We start from the raw sequence: 14,784 nt of genomic DNA on the forward strand, positions 1-14,784 counted from the left end.
ATTATGCAGAGGTATGCAGACTCAGAGGTAATAATAAAACCTTATAGCCCCATGTGAGAAGTTTCTTCTCGGGTCATGTGTTAGGAAAAACTACATGCTTCCCTTAAGGAAATAGTGGGCTTTGGAAGAATGATGGGGGAAGGGAAAGCAGATAACTAATAACCTATCATGTCCCCCTTTTTTCTTTTGCCAGGGATCCTAGACCAAGCCTGAAACTCAATTCTAGTGGCTCACTCGTGTTCTACTTTTACGCCTGGACATGACTTTCTCCTCTAGTTTTTATTTCTCTGGGACTGATTTGTAATTTCTTATTTGAAACTCACCATTTTATGGTATGGGCATATCATAAGGCACCTCAAATATTTTGTGAAATGAGGTGAGGTATGAATAAAAATTAAATAAAACAATGATCAAAATGTTTATGTTACGTAAATGACATCCTAAAGTGAGAGGCAGGATCAGCCTTAGTAATCAGTCAAATAGTACAATGGAAAAGACATAAATATTAGAAAACTCAGAATAACATTTGGATTTTGTGAAGTATTCAAGAGCCTGGCTTATAGAGCCACACCATCTAGGTTTGGATCATGGCTATTTACTAATTGTGTGGCCTTGGGGAAGTTAATTAATCTATTTCTTCATTTCTTAAAACAGTTTATTGTGAGAATTACATAAGTTAATATATGTAAAACACTAAGAAAGTTGCCTGGCATATAGTAAGCCCTATTTAATTTTGTTTTACTTATTTGTTTATTTATAAATAATCTCTACACCCATCGTGGAACTTGAACTCACAACCCTGAGATCAAGAGTCACATGCTCTACTGATGAGCCAGCCAGGCACTCCTAAGTGTTTTATATTTTTATTACTTACGTTAATATTAACTTTATTTTATAACTACATTTTCTGAAAGCCATTTTTAATCACAAGAAGTTTGGCCCCAAATTGGGTATATTATATGTGACAGGAAGAAGAGAAACATTTTCATTAAAAAGTCCTCTGAGTTTTGTATTGAATACAGTGTTCATTATTGATTAGGGTATATTTTCTTTACCTACAAAAGTACACTCATCACCATGTACAATGAGTCAAATAAAATACACAACTTCTGGCATTGGTTACCTAAAGCATCAATGTCTACATTAGAAATGACCAAAACACTGAACAAGTTTCCTTCTTATTTCACAGCCAAAATTCCTAGCACAGTTTACAACCTATGCATCTCTTTCTTGATCCCTCACTATTCTTAAACACCTGTTTAATGGCTTTTGGTCTAATCATTATAAATATATTTTACTTTGGGAATTTACCAATAATTTCCTCGCTGCAAAATCCAATGGCTTCATCTCAATCAGCATTCTTCCTGGCAAATCTTCAATAGCATTTTCTAAGTGCATAGAAGATACCACAATGACAAGACAGAAAGTCCTGGGCTGGCCTTGATGTAGCCAAGTCACAAGGATTTCAAGAGCTGGTAGAAAAGTATAAACTTGATTCCACAGTCACTGAGGTTGTTGAAAGCTGTGTACCTGACTAGTTTGGCAGTGGTGCTGGGTTAGATTGAGGAGAAGAAAACTCAGAGACAGAGACACTATCAGAAAAGCCATGTTGTTATCCAGGCCAAAGTGTCCAGGGCTCAGACTAGGGCATGGACTGAGAGATGGAGAGGAAGGGATTAAATGGTTGATTATATTCAGAATTTAAGGATAATTTCTGGTCCCACAGCATAATTACACTTCAGTGGGTTGATTTGTAAGGTGTCTCCCTAATCACCCTCCATGCCCCCCACCAACTGGCTGTAAATCCCCTGAGCCCAGAGAGGCTTCTCCTTAGCCTGTGCCTAACATAGCATCTAGCCACAAAGGTATGTAAGACATGTCTTTTTAAGTGAAAAAAACTATTAAATGTAAAAATAAGGGAAGATGAATTTGAGTGGATTACAGAGGTAGGGCAATGAGTTTGATTTTATTCAAACTGCATTTGAAGCAACAGAGTAAAATGAAAATGTTGAGCAGATGACTGAAAATATAGGGTTGTTCCTGTAGAAAGAAGCCACAGTTGGACATGAGACATGAGAATCATTAGCTGACATTATCACTCAATGACCTTAGGCTGCCCCCCATTTACATGCAGGAAAGATGACTTTTGCTGTTCAAGTTTCTAGGGGAGACTCTGTAACAAAGTCAGAACAAGCAAAACCACCCAGTTTTCCAGTGGCTATCAAGATTCTTCTCATTGACACTTGCTTCTCTTATAGCAAACAAGAAGCAAAAAGTATACAGGGCAGGCTTCACCGCCTCCTCTACGTTGGTTCTTTCCTTACTTCTCTTTTCCTTCAACATCACCTTATTCTTTTCCTCTTTTATCATATTCCTTGTTTTCTCTTTCCTTACCTGAAAAGCTGTGTCTTTGTCTCAGGTCTAGGACTTCCATTCAGGGAAGAGTAAACCCAGAGCACAGACAGACAAAGGCACAGAGTCTCCTTTCAAGGAGTGGCTCCAGTTTCTCACAGCATCTTGGGGTGGGGCCTGGGAAGACTCCGCGTCCACTGAAGAACAAGACAGCCTTCATCCCTGCTACTCTGGTATCTTTTCTAGTCCTGCTTACCACGAGGGAATTAGACTCTTCCGTGGCCTAGATGTCACATTGGTCTGGGCTTGGTGAACTCTGCTTCCATTCTGGATTACTGGATTTGAATACAACATTTTTAAGGAATGTATACTTCCCTGAGGACATGTTCAAGGTTTACAAACGGGGTTGGGGGAGGAGGAGTTAGGGAGTTAGACACAACTATATTGACTATGATTCTAATTTTATTTTAAAAAATGCTTACTTATCCATCTCTACTTTAATACTCCCATACAAATCTAAGTCTCGGTGGTGGTTGAACCATGGATGACTTTATTTTTGTATTTTTTTATACTTTCCTGTTTTCCCCAAATTTAATGTTTTATGGAAAAGTCAGCATCCTCACTGTTTACTTTCTCTCCATCCTTACCACAACTCAGAGTTGTTTCCAGCTACTCTTCCCCTGCCGGTCCCAGCTTGCTCCCCTGATTCTCTTCCCCTCCCTCTTCCTGTCCAACATAGGCAGCCCCTTCATTGGTACAATACAGAAATGGAGTCCTGCTTGCTGCGGAGAAGATACATTTTTTTTTAAAGATTTTATTTATTTGATAGAGAGAGACAACAAGAGAGGGAACACAATCAGAGGGAATGGGAGACGGAGAAGCAGGCTTTCTGCGGAGCAGGGAGCCCAATGCAAGGTTCAATCCCAGGACCCTGGGATCATGAGCTGAGCTGAAGGCAGATGCCTAACGACTGAGCCACCCAGGCGCCCCAAGAAGATACATTTAATATGTCAAAATATCCACTTAGTCTAGGTAGGGCTAGAGGCTTATGCTCTGATTCAGCAGTCACCTGGGGATAAAGAAAATGGAAAGATCAATAAACCATATCTTTAAGAGTTTGGTCCCTATTTATAAAGGCTTTTGGGGCACCTGGGTGGTTCAGTCGGTTAAATGTCCAACTCTTGATTTCAGCTTAGGTCATGATGTCAGGGTCGTGAGATTGAACCCAGGTTGGACTCTGAGCTCAGTGCAGAGTCTGCTTGAGATTCTCTATCTCCCTCTCCCTCTGCCCCTGCCTCCACCCCCTGCATGCACGCACTCTCTCTCTCTAAAAATAAATGAAAGAAAAAGAAAGAAAGAAAGAAAGAAAGAAAGAAAGAAAGAAAGAGAAAGAAAGAAGGAAGGAAAGAAAGAAGAAAGAAAGACTGCTTCTCTTTTATGGGAAATTTGTTTGTCATTCCTGCTGTTAGCTTGCCTTAATAACATCAAAGAGACTTCACAGAATCAGAACTTATAGTCTTTGAGAATCTTAATTATTAAAGAACCTCTTAGGCTACAAGTTCATGACCATTCAGGATCTCCATCTTGGTAGAAGTGAGCAAAGAAAACAGTTGTTGGGACACCTGGGTGGCTCAGTCAGTTAACTGTCTGCCTTTGACTCAGGTCATGATCCCAGGGTCCTGGGATCGAGTCCCACATTGGGCTCCTTGCTCAGCGGGGAGCCCGCTTCTCCCTCTGCCTGCCGCTCCCCCTGCTTGTGCTCTCTCTCTCTCTGACAAATAAATAAATAAAATCTTTTTAAAAAATAAAAGTTAATTAAAAAAAGTTGTCTACATTGATGGAGCCTTATAACAGAAGTCTTGAATTCTTTATTATTCATATTATAGCCAGATTCCTTCATGCTAATCCTCCTTTTTAACAGATAATTGCTTAAAACATAATGGTAAAAAGGATTAGGAAGAAGACATTTTCACTACTCACAGACAATATGACTGCCCAAATAGAAGACACAAGAGAATCTACAGACACATTATTAGAATTAATAATGGTACAGATCTGGACCACAAACAGGATGCAATCAATTCTTTCAGAGGAGGCAAGGTAAGTTTTTCAGCCTTGCATTGGATCAGCCTGCCTGGGAAAGTATGTCAACTGGGTCCCTCATTCAATAAGAATTCCATGAGATAACAAAAAGAAAACACTATATGGTGCTCCCTTTCTGCGGTAGACTTCAGCTCTGTGTCCAGGTCTTCTTGTCTGTGTGGTTTCCTGAGTGCTCTCCTGGCTTAACCTGTAACTGCTCCATGACCCCTGACTCTCACAAACTTTTTCCCACTATGTGATTGGAGAGAAGCCTGCCATTTTCTATTGCGCTTCATTCCTGGCCTTTTCTTGAACCTGGTTTACTTACTCTCGGTTTCTCCTTAACTCAATGATGCCATCTATCTGCTACCTCTCAGAGTGAGAAGTCCTCCACAAAACAGAAAGGCCCGTGGTATGGAAAGGGCAAAAGGGCCATCAGAATAACTATACTCCCAAGGGTGGGGTCCCTTAGCCAAGTGGAAAGCCAAAGACTCTGCTTAATACTTTAAATCTGCAAGTCTGTTTGGCGAGCATGCATAACTGGGAGATTTAATAACTATACAAAGCCAACTGAATGATATGAAGTGCACTCGAGAAAAAACCTCAACTATGGAGTGTTTGTGCCTCAGAATCCCCACTATGCAATATACGTCAGTTGTCTACATAAACCTAAACAATGTGTGTTGGAGTGGACAAGGCGGGTGCCAGAAAAGTAAGGGAAAGTGGAAAAAGGCAGGATTCCAGGCTCCTGGTCTTCGATAGGAAAACCTTTCCCCTTTGTATTCTCTGGTGGTGACAGCGAAGAAGGGAAATCTGAGACACAGAAGGAGTGAGATGAGACACCATGCCCTATTTTAACTCAAAAGGCTCCTTAGGAATTTAGTGTCATCCACTCTTCATTAGTGTCATCCCCACTTCGGAGCCACTAACTTCAGACAGAACTCCAGTTTCTCATCACTGGACACTCTTTTTCCCTGACAGGAAGTCCACTGAGGACATTCACAGGATTCATCTGATAAGCAGCCCTTGGGGGGCAGGCCCCAAAGACTGCCTTCAGTTTGGGAAACCTTACATCTTCACCATGAAGTCTCATTTCACCTGAAGTAATCATTGCCTTATCCGTCATTATTCAATTGAGGAATATACTGGTTATTTTAATTTTTTTTTTGCCCAAAGAAACAGAATTATTCTCATGACTTTTACCTCAATGTTGTGATTTTATGTTTTCTGCAAGTATCATCTGAATGTTTTCACTTAGTTTATAATAGAAACAGGATCCTAATAAAACATACAAAGAATTTTAGAGTTGAAGAAAATATCAGAGATTCTAGTCTTCTTTATTCTATAAAAGAACTTAAGTCTAGAATAAATATTTCAACTTAAGTCATACTTCTGTAAAAGCTCAAAGATATTTTTCCCATGAAAAAGCCAAGGCTCTGAGGGCTTAGTCATTTCACCTAAAACCAGCAACGAATAATGATGAAGCTAGTGTTCAAACTCAGATCTGTTTGTCTCCACTGGTTTTAGAGGGAGCTGTGATACCATCATGGAAGAGCAATCTGATACCAGCACCCATTTTGTTGTGTAGCCTTTCTCATGCAGATAGAGACCTGTTCTGTATACCTAGATTGGTAACGTGAGTGCAGTGATGTGCTACATTTTGAATCAATGCTAACCAAAGGCAAAAAGGGTTTTGGGTTGTGTTTCTGGAATCTGATCCTGTTGACAACAGAATAACAACTTGCACCCGTATTTCCCCTCAGTCTTACTTGAATTCTTCCTAGATTTTTCCTCAGCCTTGGAGCCTCCTGTAAATCCAAAGCAGTGTTCTTTACACCATATTAATGTGGACCACCTAAATAAGGATCACTCATTTGGGGCCCTTTTAAAAATACAGTTAACTTTTAGGGTGCCTGGATGGCTCAGTTGGTTGAGCATCCGACTCTTGGTTTCGGCTCAGGTCATGATCTTGCAATCGTGGGATCAGCCCCGCGTTTGGCTCTGTGCTGAGTCAGCTTCAGATTCTCTCTCCCTCTCCCTCCCGCTCACCCTCTCTCTCGAATAAATAAATAAAATCCTTAAACAAAAACATTTTGGGGCTCCTGGATGGCTCAATTGGTTAAGCATCTGTCTTTGGCTCAGGTCATCATCCCAGGGTCCTGGGATCAAGCCCCCACATTGGGCTCCCTGCTTGGCGAGGAGCCTGCTTCTCCCTCTCCCTTTGCCGCTCCCCCTGCTTGTTCTCTCTCTCTCATAAATTTTAAAAAATCAAACCTTTAAAAAAATACAGTTAACTTTTGAACAACAGGGGTGGGGATGGGGTTAGGGACACTGGCTTCCTCCTATGCAGTTGAAGATCCATGTATAACTTTGACTCCCCAAAAACCTGACTACTAATAGCCTACTGTTGACCAGAAGCCTTACTGATAACAGAAAGTCAATTAACAAATACTTTGTATGTTATATGTATTATATACTATATTCTTACTAATAAAGTAAGCTAGAGGGGAAAAAATGGTATTAAGAAAGTAATAAGGAGAGGGAGACAAACCATAAGAGATTCTTAATCTCAGGAAACAAACTGAGGGTTGCTGGAGTGGTGGGGGGGTGGGAGGGATGGGGTGGCTGGGTGATAGACATTGGGGAGGGTATGTGCTATGGTGAGCGCTGTGAATTGTGTAAGACTGATGAATCACAGATGTGTACCCCTGAAACAAATAATACATTATATGTTAATTTAAAAAAAGGAAGAAGGAAACAAAATACATTTACAGTCCTGTATTTATTGAAAAATATCTGAGTATTGGGGTGCCTGGGTGGCTCAGTCGTTAAGTGTCTGCCTTCGGCTCAGGTCGTGGTCCCAAGGTCCTGGGATCAAGACCTGCATCAGGCTCACTGCTCTGCAAGAAGCCTGCTTCTCCCTCTCCCACTCCCCCTGCTTGTGTTCCCTCTCTCACTGCCTCTCTCTCTGTCAAATAAAAAAGGAACAATATCTGAGTATAAGTGTACCTGTGCAGTTCAAACCTGAGTTGTTAAGAGTCAGCTATATACAGTTTCCTGGGTCCCTCCCAGAATTACCCAGTCAGAATCTCCAGGGCAGAGGGATGGACTGGGAGTTTGCATTTTATGTCTCCCTGAAGATGCTGATGTTCACAGAAGTTTGAGAATCACTAAGATTATAGAGAAATATCATCGGCTGAGACTGCAGCAGTCTGGGCCTGGGTGGTTTGAAAATAGGAGAACTGAAATCAGGATTAAAATAGAGCAGCCTCCAACCAATCCTTTCTTAGTCAGGAAACTGCAATCTTTCAGGAATGCAGTTTAAAAATTATCTTCACTGGCCTTTATAATTTATTTCAATGTATTATTCCAGATACATAACGTGGAAAGTGGGAAAAAACTGAAACAGCAGTTATGTATACACACTACCCTATTACCCATTAGACAGTGTTTAACGTTTTGAGACATTACCTTCTAGTTTTTCTCTTTCTTTTCTTCCTTTTCTTTCTTTCCTTCTTTAAAGAAAGCTGCCTTTTCCTAACGTAAGGATGACTTAGAAATGAGCTTCTTGGTCAGAGCGATATTGCGTCACACTTCCATCAGTATAATCATAGTTACACATGCAGAAGCATTGTGGTCAGGGAAGGCAAATCCATACCCTGAATAAGTTCTTTCCAGTGAGGACAAATTGCTGCCTCCATTGTGATCAACCTGCCATGAGGTGGTTTTTTTGGTCTTTCTTGGGGAAAGGTGCTGTACAGAGGGCTCAGTGTCAGTTTCTGTTATCGGCAGGTTAGTGACTCAGCAGTGAGAACAGCCAGCCCAGCCTTGGCAAGGAAAGTTCATGCTGCTGAGCCCACGCATAACCTCATCCCCACCACTGTGGCTGCTGAGCAAGCACTAAGATAACTGCCAAAAAAGGCTTACTGTCATACACAGGCCAGTTCATTTTGTCCGCCTGGTTATTGAAAGTCTTCTCTCTGTGGATGCTCTCTTGTCTTGTATTCACATGGGGCACCATTTTTTTTCACACTTTATGCTCATTCTGAAAGTCTCATCCACATGCCTCTTCCCCTATCTTCTTCATTACCATCTGCCTAATCTTTGTTTTCTGAGTTCCCAACACTTCAGCCAAACTGCCAATCACTGTCAGAGTGGACAACCAAATGTATTGCTCCAAGTTCTGTGCCCTGGGAGGATCTCACATCAATACTGTCTCGCTGGACCATTCCAGAATGGGATTGAAATGCTGCTTCAAGGTGATGCCAACACATCGTGCAAAACTATCTGTAAATGAGGCCTGAGCTTTTTCTTCCTCAGGAAACTGCCGCCTCCCTCCCCGCAAGGTCATAGGCTGGTAAAGAGGCAGTGACGTAGCAGGAGTAGGTGTGCGGGAGATGGAACCACCTCTTGTGCAACGAGCTTCTACCTTAGGAGCTAACCTCAATCTGCATCTGATCTCACTAATGCCGTCTCCACTTGATGTTGGATTGCTGATGCCTTCAAACAACCTTGTATCTTGGTGGGTCAGAAAACATCCAGTTCTTCATGGGAAGCTTAGGTTACATGGTTTCCAAATGTCCCAGATCAGAAGTTCATTCTCTACCAAGGTCCAGTAGCAAACCAAGAGCGGTTTCTGAAAAAATATTTATCTATTCCAAAACCCTAACGGCCGGTGTTTCTGCTAGCATGACTTTTGTAGGCAGCCTCTAAAATGGCCTCCAATGATCCCCACCTCCCACTTTCCATGCCCTTGAGTCATCCTGGCCCCTTCAGTATCAGCTGGACTAGTGGCTTGCTTCTCATTAATAGAATATGGCAGAAATGATGGGATAGCACTTCTGGGATTAGGTTCTAAAGACACTGGCTTCCATTTTGGGGGCTTTCCCCTGCTTTCTCTCCCTCACTTCCTCTCTCTCTCCACTCACACAGAGAAAACAAGCTGCCTCGTTGTGAGAAGTCCTGTGGGAAGGCCCAAGTGGCACGGCAAGGAACTGAAGCCCTGTTTGAAAGCTGCCAACAATCATGAGTGAGGTTGAAAGTGGATACTTAACTCCATTCAAGTCTTGGGATGACTTGTAGCTCCACCCAGTGGCTTGGCTTGACTGCAAACTCATAAGATACCATGAGCCAGAACCACCCAGCTAAGCTGGTCCTATATTCTTGACAAACAAAAATTATGAAATAATGTTCATTGTTTTAAACTGCTAAGTTTTGAAACAACCTGTGATGCAGCAACAGATAAATATAATGACTATCTGCAGACTTACAGATGTTTTACACAATATTGCTTCTCATCAGGGAACTCACTTCTCAGCTAAAAAGAATATACTGATAAGGTCATGCCCATCGAGTGTGCTGGTCTTGCCAGGTAGGACATCCCTCAGAAGGAGGAGAGCTGAAGATCCAGTTACAGTGCCAGTTAGGAAACAATACTCTGCAAGGTTCAAGCCCTATCCTATAGGATGTAGGCTATTCTTGGGACCAGAGCCTCGTACAGGGTACTCTTCCTTCCACAGCCAGGATACGTGGACCACAGGGTAGCAGTGAGTGGCTCCTCCACTCTACTACAGTTCATCACAATCTCCTAAATTTTGTTTCCCATCCCGGAAACCCAGATTGTTGTTGGGTTAGAGGTTTTAATCCCCCCAAGGAGAAATGCTTCCGCCAGAGGTCATGACAATGGCGCCAAAGAATTGGAAGATGAGACTTCATGCCACGGAAATAACAAAGGAGGGATCATTGCTTTTGCTGGGGCAACTGCTCCCAATTACTAAGGGTAAACTGAGTGGCCGTTCTAACCCTGGACACAGACAAGGGCTATGTCAGGAGCCCAAGAGCTTCTCTGAGGCACTCTGAGTATTCTCAAATCCAGTAGTAGTAAAAGTTAAGGCAAAACTACAGCAACACATGAGACAGGTCACAAAGGTTTAGACCCTTTGGAAAGGAGGGTTTGGATGACCTCCACCAGGAAAAGAGCCCCAACTGGCTGCAGTGCCCATTGAGGGTAAAGGGAACGGAGTGTATAGCAGACATGAGCACACAGGACTGCAGCAGTTGTGAAAATGTTCTTCCTTATTTGTCATGTATGTATTGACATACATTTACTTACCTTTCCCCTCCCCCTCATCATCCCTCTTTAGTTTGAATAAGGACTCTTCTTGGTGATTAACTTTACAATTTACTCTATATGTTAGAGAATATTCAGATGGGATTCAATAAAATAGAAAATAACATCACTCAGAAATGGCTACGGTGACTGCTGGGACTTTGGGCCTCTCTTTTGAGGAAGAAGATGGAAAAAACTCTGTAAAAGGGATGGGTTGTATCTTGCTAGGCAAAAGCAAAAAGACGTCAATGTTGTTGTAAGACAGAAACACGTAAATGGGTAATGAATGACCAAAACCATAGATCTTGCTATTTACAGTCTCTCAGTTCCTACTACACCTTTCAAAACTCTGTCCAACTCTGTTTTCACATGTAAATTATAATTTCCAGACTCCTATGCCTGCTGGCTTCTGATTAGGTTCTGCAAAAGAGAAACCTGGGTGGAGCGTGGAAGACAAACGAGAGAAAAAAACTCTTCCTTCTAGTTTCTATCAGGATCGCTCCAGCAACAGCAGCAGCAAACCACGGCCCCCAGCCTCTCTCAGCTGGCCCTGCCCCATACTCTGCAGTGCCTCCTTGGCAGCAGAAATATTAGCCTCACTGTGCTCCCTCACCTGCGGCGCCAAGCCGCAGGCACCTGTCTGGGGGCATCCCTCTCCCTTGAGAGTCTGAGTACCACCTGCAATGCTCCTGCCTTCTCATCACCAGCTAAACTGTACCCCTTCTTAAGAGAACTGATCATCAGCCCCAAGAGAACACCTCCTTCAAACTCATAGGCTCTGGCGACATCAGTTGCATTAGTCAGGGTTCTCCAGAGAAAGAGAACCGGTATATTTTATACACACACATACAAGGGGGCGGGGGAGGGAGAGAGAGATATCTACAGAGGCTGAGAAGTCCCACAATCTGCCATCTGCAGGCTGGGGACCCAGGAAAGCCAAGGTGTAGTTCAAAGGCCTGAGAGCTAAAGAGCCAATGGTGTAGATTCCAGTCTGGGTGAGAAGACCTAAGAACTAAGAGGACTAAGGGCAGAAGATTGATGTCCTGGGTCCAACAGTTAGACAGAGAGGGAATTCAACCTTCCTTTGCCTTGTTGTTCTATTCAGGTCTTTAGTGGGTTAGACAAGGCCCACCACATTGGGAAGGACCCTCTGCTTTACTGATTCACTAATTCAGATGCTAATCTCTTCTGGAAATACCCTCACAGATATAGAAATACTCTTTTACCAGTTACCTGGGCATCAAAATTTTTCATCATAAGTTTCAATAGTTACAGCAAAGAATCTCATTTTGTTTTATAAATATGGCCATTTTCAAATAAAACTATTCCATCATTCTCAAATTTGTCCGCCGGACTCTAAATGCTATAGCTATTTGATATCCACTATCCCCATTAGAAGAAATACATTCCAATTCCCTCATAATTTTATATTTTTATGCTTAAAAGTTCACCTTGTCCTATTTCTCTGCAATAAAAATACGCATGTTAATTTGCATTGCTTTAAAACATTCAGTAAACACAAGACTCTTAAAAGCATTTTAAATTTCTCCCAGCTTGATTAATTACAATTAGTATTACTACAGAGTTGAGCATTACAAATGTGTTTTCAAGTATTAAATATAAAAGTAAAATTTTATGGATGTAGATCTCTTAATGACATTGATGCTGGGGTTTTTTTGTTTTGTTTCATTTTAAGATTTATTTAGGGCCTCCTGGGTGGCTCAGTCGGTTAAGCATTTGCCTTCAGCTCAGGTCATGATCCTGGGGTCCTGGGATCGAGTACCACGTCAGGCTCCCTGCTCAGTGGAGAGCCTGCTTCTCCCTCTCCCTCTCCCCCTCCCCCCGCTCGTGCGCTCCTCTCTCTCACTCTCTCAAATATATCAATAAAGTAATAACAAATAAAAAATATTTATTTATTTGAGAGAAAAAGAGAGAGAGAGAGGAGGGAGGGGCAGAGGGAGAGGAAGAGAGAATCCCGAGCAGGCCTGACACTCAGCACAGAGCCCCGACTCAGGGCTCAATCTCACCACCCTGAGATCATGACCTGAGCCTAAATCAAGAGTCAGACGCTCAACTGACTGAACCACTCAGGCTCCCCAATGCTGGTTTTGTTGTTTTTTGGTTTTTGTTTTTTTTTTTTAAAGAAAGCTCTATGTCCAACTTGAGGCTTGAACTCACAACCTCGAGATCAAGAGTCACATGCTGTACTGACTGAGCCAGCCAGGTACCCCAGACTGATGTTTTTTTTTATTTTAAGATTTTATTTATTTATTTGACAGAGAGAGACAGAGCAAGAGAGGGAACACAAGCAGGGGAGTGGGGGAGGGAGAAACAGGCTTCCCACAGAGCAGGGAGCCCCATGCGGGGCTTGATCCCAGGACCCGACCTGAACTGAAGGCAGACGCCTAATGACTGAGCCACCCAGGCGCCCGTGATGCTCTTTTTAATGAGATCATGTATCTATGGTACCGAGATGAGGCAGAGCTCACTGGAAATCAATTGCAAAACAGGTTATCAAACAAGTGTGGGGCTTAAAATATATATATTAATAATTATGTGCATATTTACAGAATGTTAAAAATATATAGATGCTAAAACACACTCCATATGGTAGAAATGAATAGAAAGCAAAGAAGTAATTGATAACTCCTACTAAGCAATAACCTCCCAAAGTTTAAAAAAAAAAAACAGATTTAAACTTTCTAGTAACCTTTGGCAAAGCTAATGAAAATATTTCTCCTAATAATCAGAAAAATGTTCTATTTAAAGATGTAAGGTTGATTTGTAGAAAGTAAACACTGATGCTTTCACCTTACTTAAAATCATGCAAATATATTTTATAAGATGCAAGTTTATATCTTAGTTTGAGTAGGGTTTCTGGAGACTAATATTTCAAATTGTCCCTTTATTTGGTGCCTTGGAGATTTTCTTATACTCTGGGGAATGCACTGTTGTAAAAATAGGATGGATAAAAAATACACTTTTCTTTTGTAAAGAGGAAAAATGGCAGTTGTGAGAAAGAAGCTAAAAAGGAGAACTTACAAAGTCCTACCTTGACAGCAGGCAACTCAATTTTAGGAGGAAGTACATATTTTAGCAGAGAAATTTAGAAACAAATTCTCTAAAAACTGTCATCTGCAAACTTGAATTTCATGGGAAGGCTCTGTGAAACTCAAGTGGTTATAAATACACCCATTTGAAGGCTACTGGTTTAAAGAATATTCTTAATGACTATTGTGCATATAGCATCAAATCAACAGAATTACTTGTATGAAGAGGTCTTAAAAAACGGAAGAAAGAAATATCTGAAAGAGACTTTTAGACATAGAAGTAAAAACAGAAATACAACTTCCAACTCAAGGACAAGAGTCTGTCTTCCTCAACATTACTGCCAGCCCTGCCTAGCACAATGACTAGCACATTGTAGGAGCTTAATGGATAGTGAATGATAGCATATAAGCAAAGTAAATCTAAAAAGAGCAGGAAGGGGTCACCTGGCTGGCTCATTGGGAAGAGCATATTGACTCTTGATCTCAGGGTCGTGAGTTCGAGCCCCATGTTGGGTATAGAGAGAACTAAAAACATAAACTTTAGGGGCGCCTGGGTGGCTCAGTTGGTTAAGCAACTGCCTTCGGCTCAGGTCATGATCCTGGAGTCCCGGGATCAAGTCCCACGTTGGGCTCCCTGCTCGGCGGGGAGTCTACTTCTCCCTCTGGTCCTCTCCCCTCTCATGCTCTCTCTCTATCTCATTCTCTCTCTAAATAAATAAATAAAATCTTTAAAAAAAAATAAACTTTAAATAAACAAACAAACAAATAACTAAATAAAGTAGGAAGCCATTAAGACAACAGAAATCAAATTAGAAAGGCAGTGTAACTGGCAACAAAACTCTAACAGACTTAGTAAAGAAAATGCACAGTCATAGCATTATTAAGATTATGAAAGAAAAAAAATAAAACCAACAATAAGGGGGAAAAAACAGAGAAATACAATTTTATTTGGGAAAAATAAATAGAAATTCAAAGCACTTCTAGGACTTCGCAAAAATTCCTTTGCAGTTGTCCCAACTTCATTTTACCTGAGATGAGGCTCAACAACAGTGACACACCAAAGCCAAGATTAATCATAAAGTCATCATGTACACAGCTGACCTTAAATCTCTCATTACAAAATTCCCAATTTCATTTTTTATAAGATTTTATTTATTTATTGGAGAGAGAGCGAGCAAGTGCACACACAAG

General features: G+C 41.5%; 1 protein-coding gene across 1 annotated transcript in view; it reads right to left on the minus strand.

Annotated features, from left to right (window-relative positions):
- Positions 1-3,186: 3,186 nt before the first annotated feature.
- The window catches only part of RTCA (RNA 3'-terminal phosphate cyclase), a 37,261-nt gene continuing 25,663 nt past the window's right edge, over positions 3,187-14,784 (minus strand). The window contains exon 12 of the mRNA XM_073896241.1: positions 3,187-3,421. The gene's annotated coding sequence lies outside the window, so the exon portion shown is untranslated. The remainder of the gene's footprint in view (positions 3,422-14,784) is intronic.

This window comes from Callorhinus ursinus, unplaced genomic scaffold (assembly GCF_003265705.2).
Source record: "Callorhinus ursinus isolate GAN/ISIS: 27379988/994484 unplaced genomic scaffold, GSC_fseal_2.0 scaffold9, whole genome shotgun sequence".
NCBI lineage: Eukaryota > Metazoa > Chordata > Mammalia > Carnivora > Otariidae > Callorhinus > Callorhinus ursinus.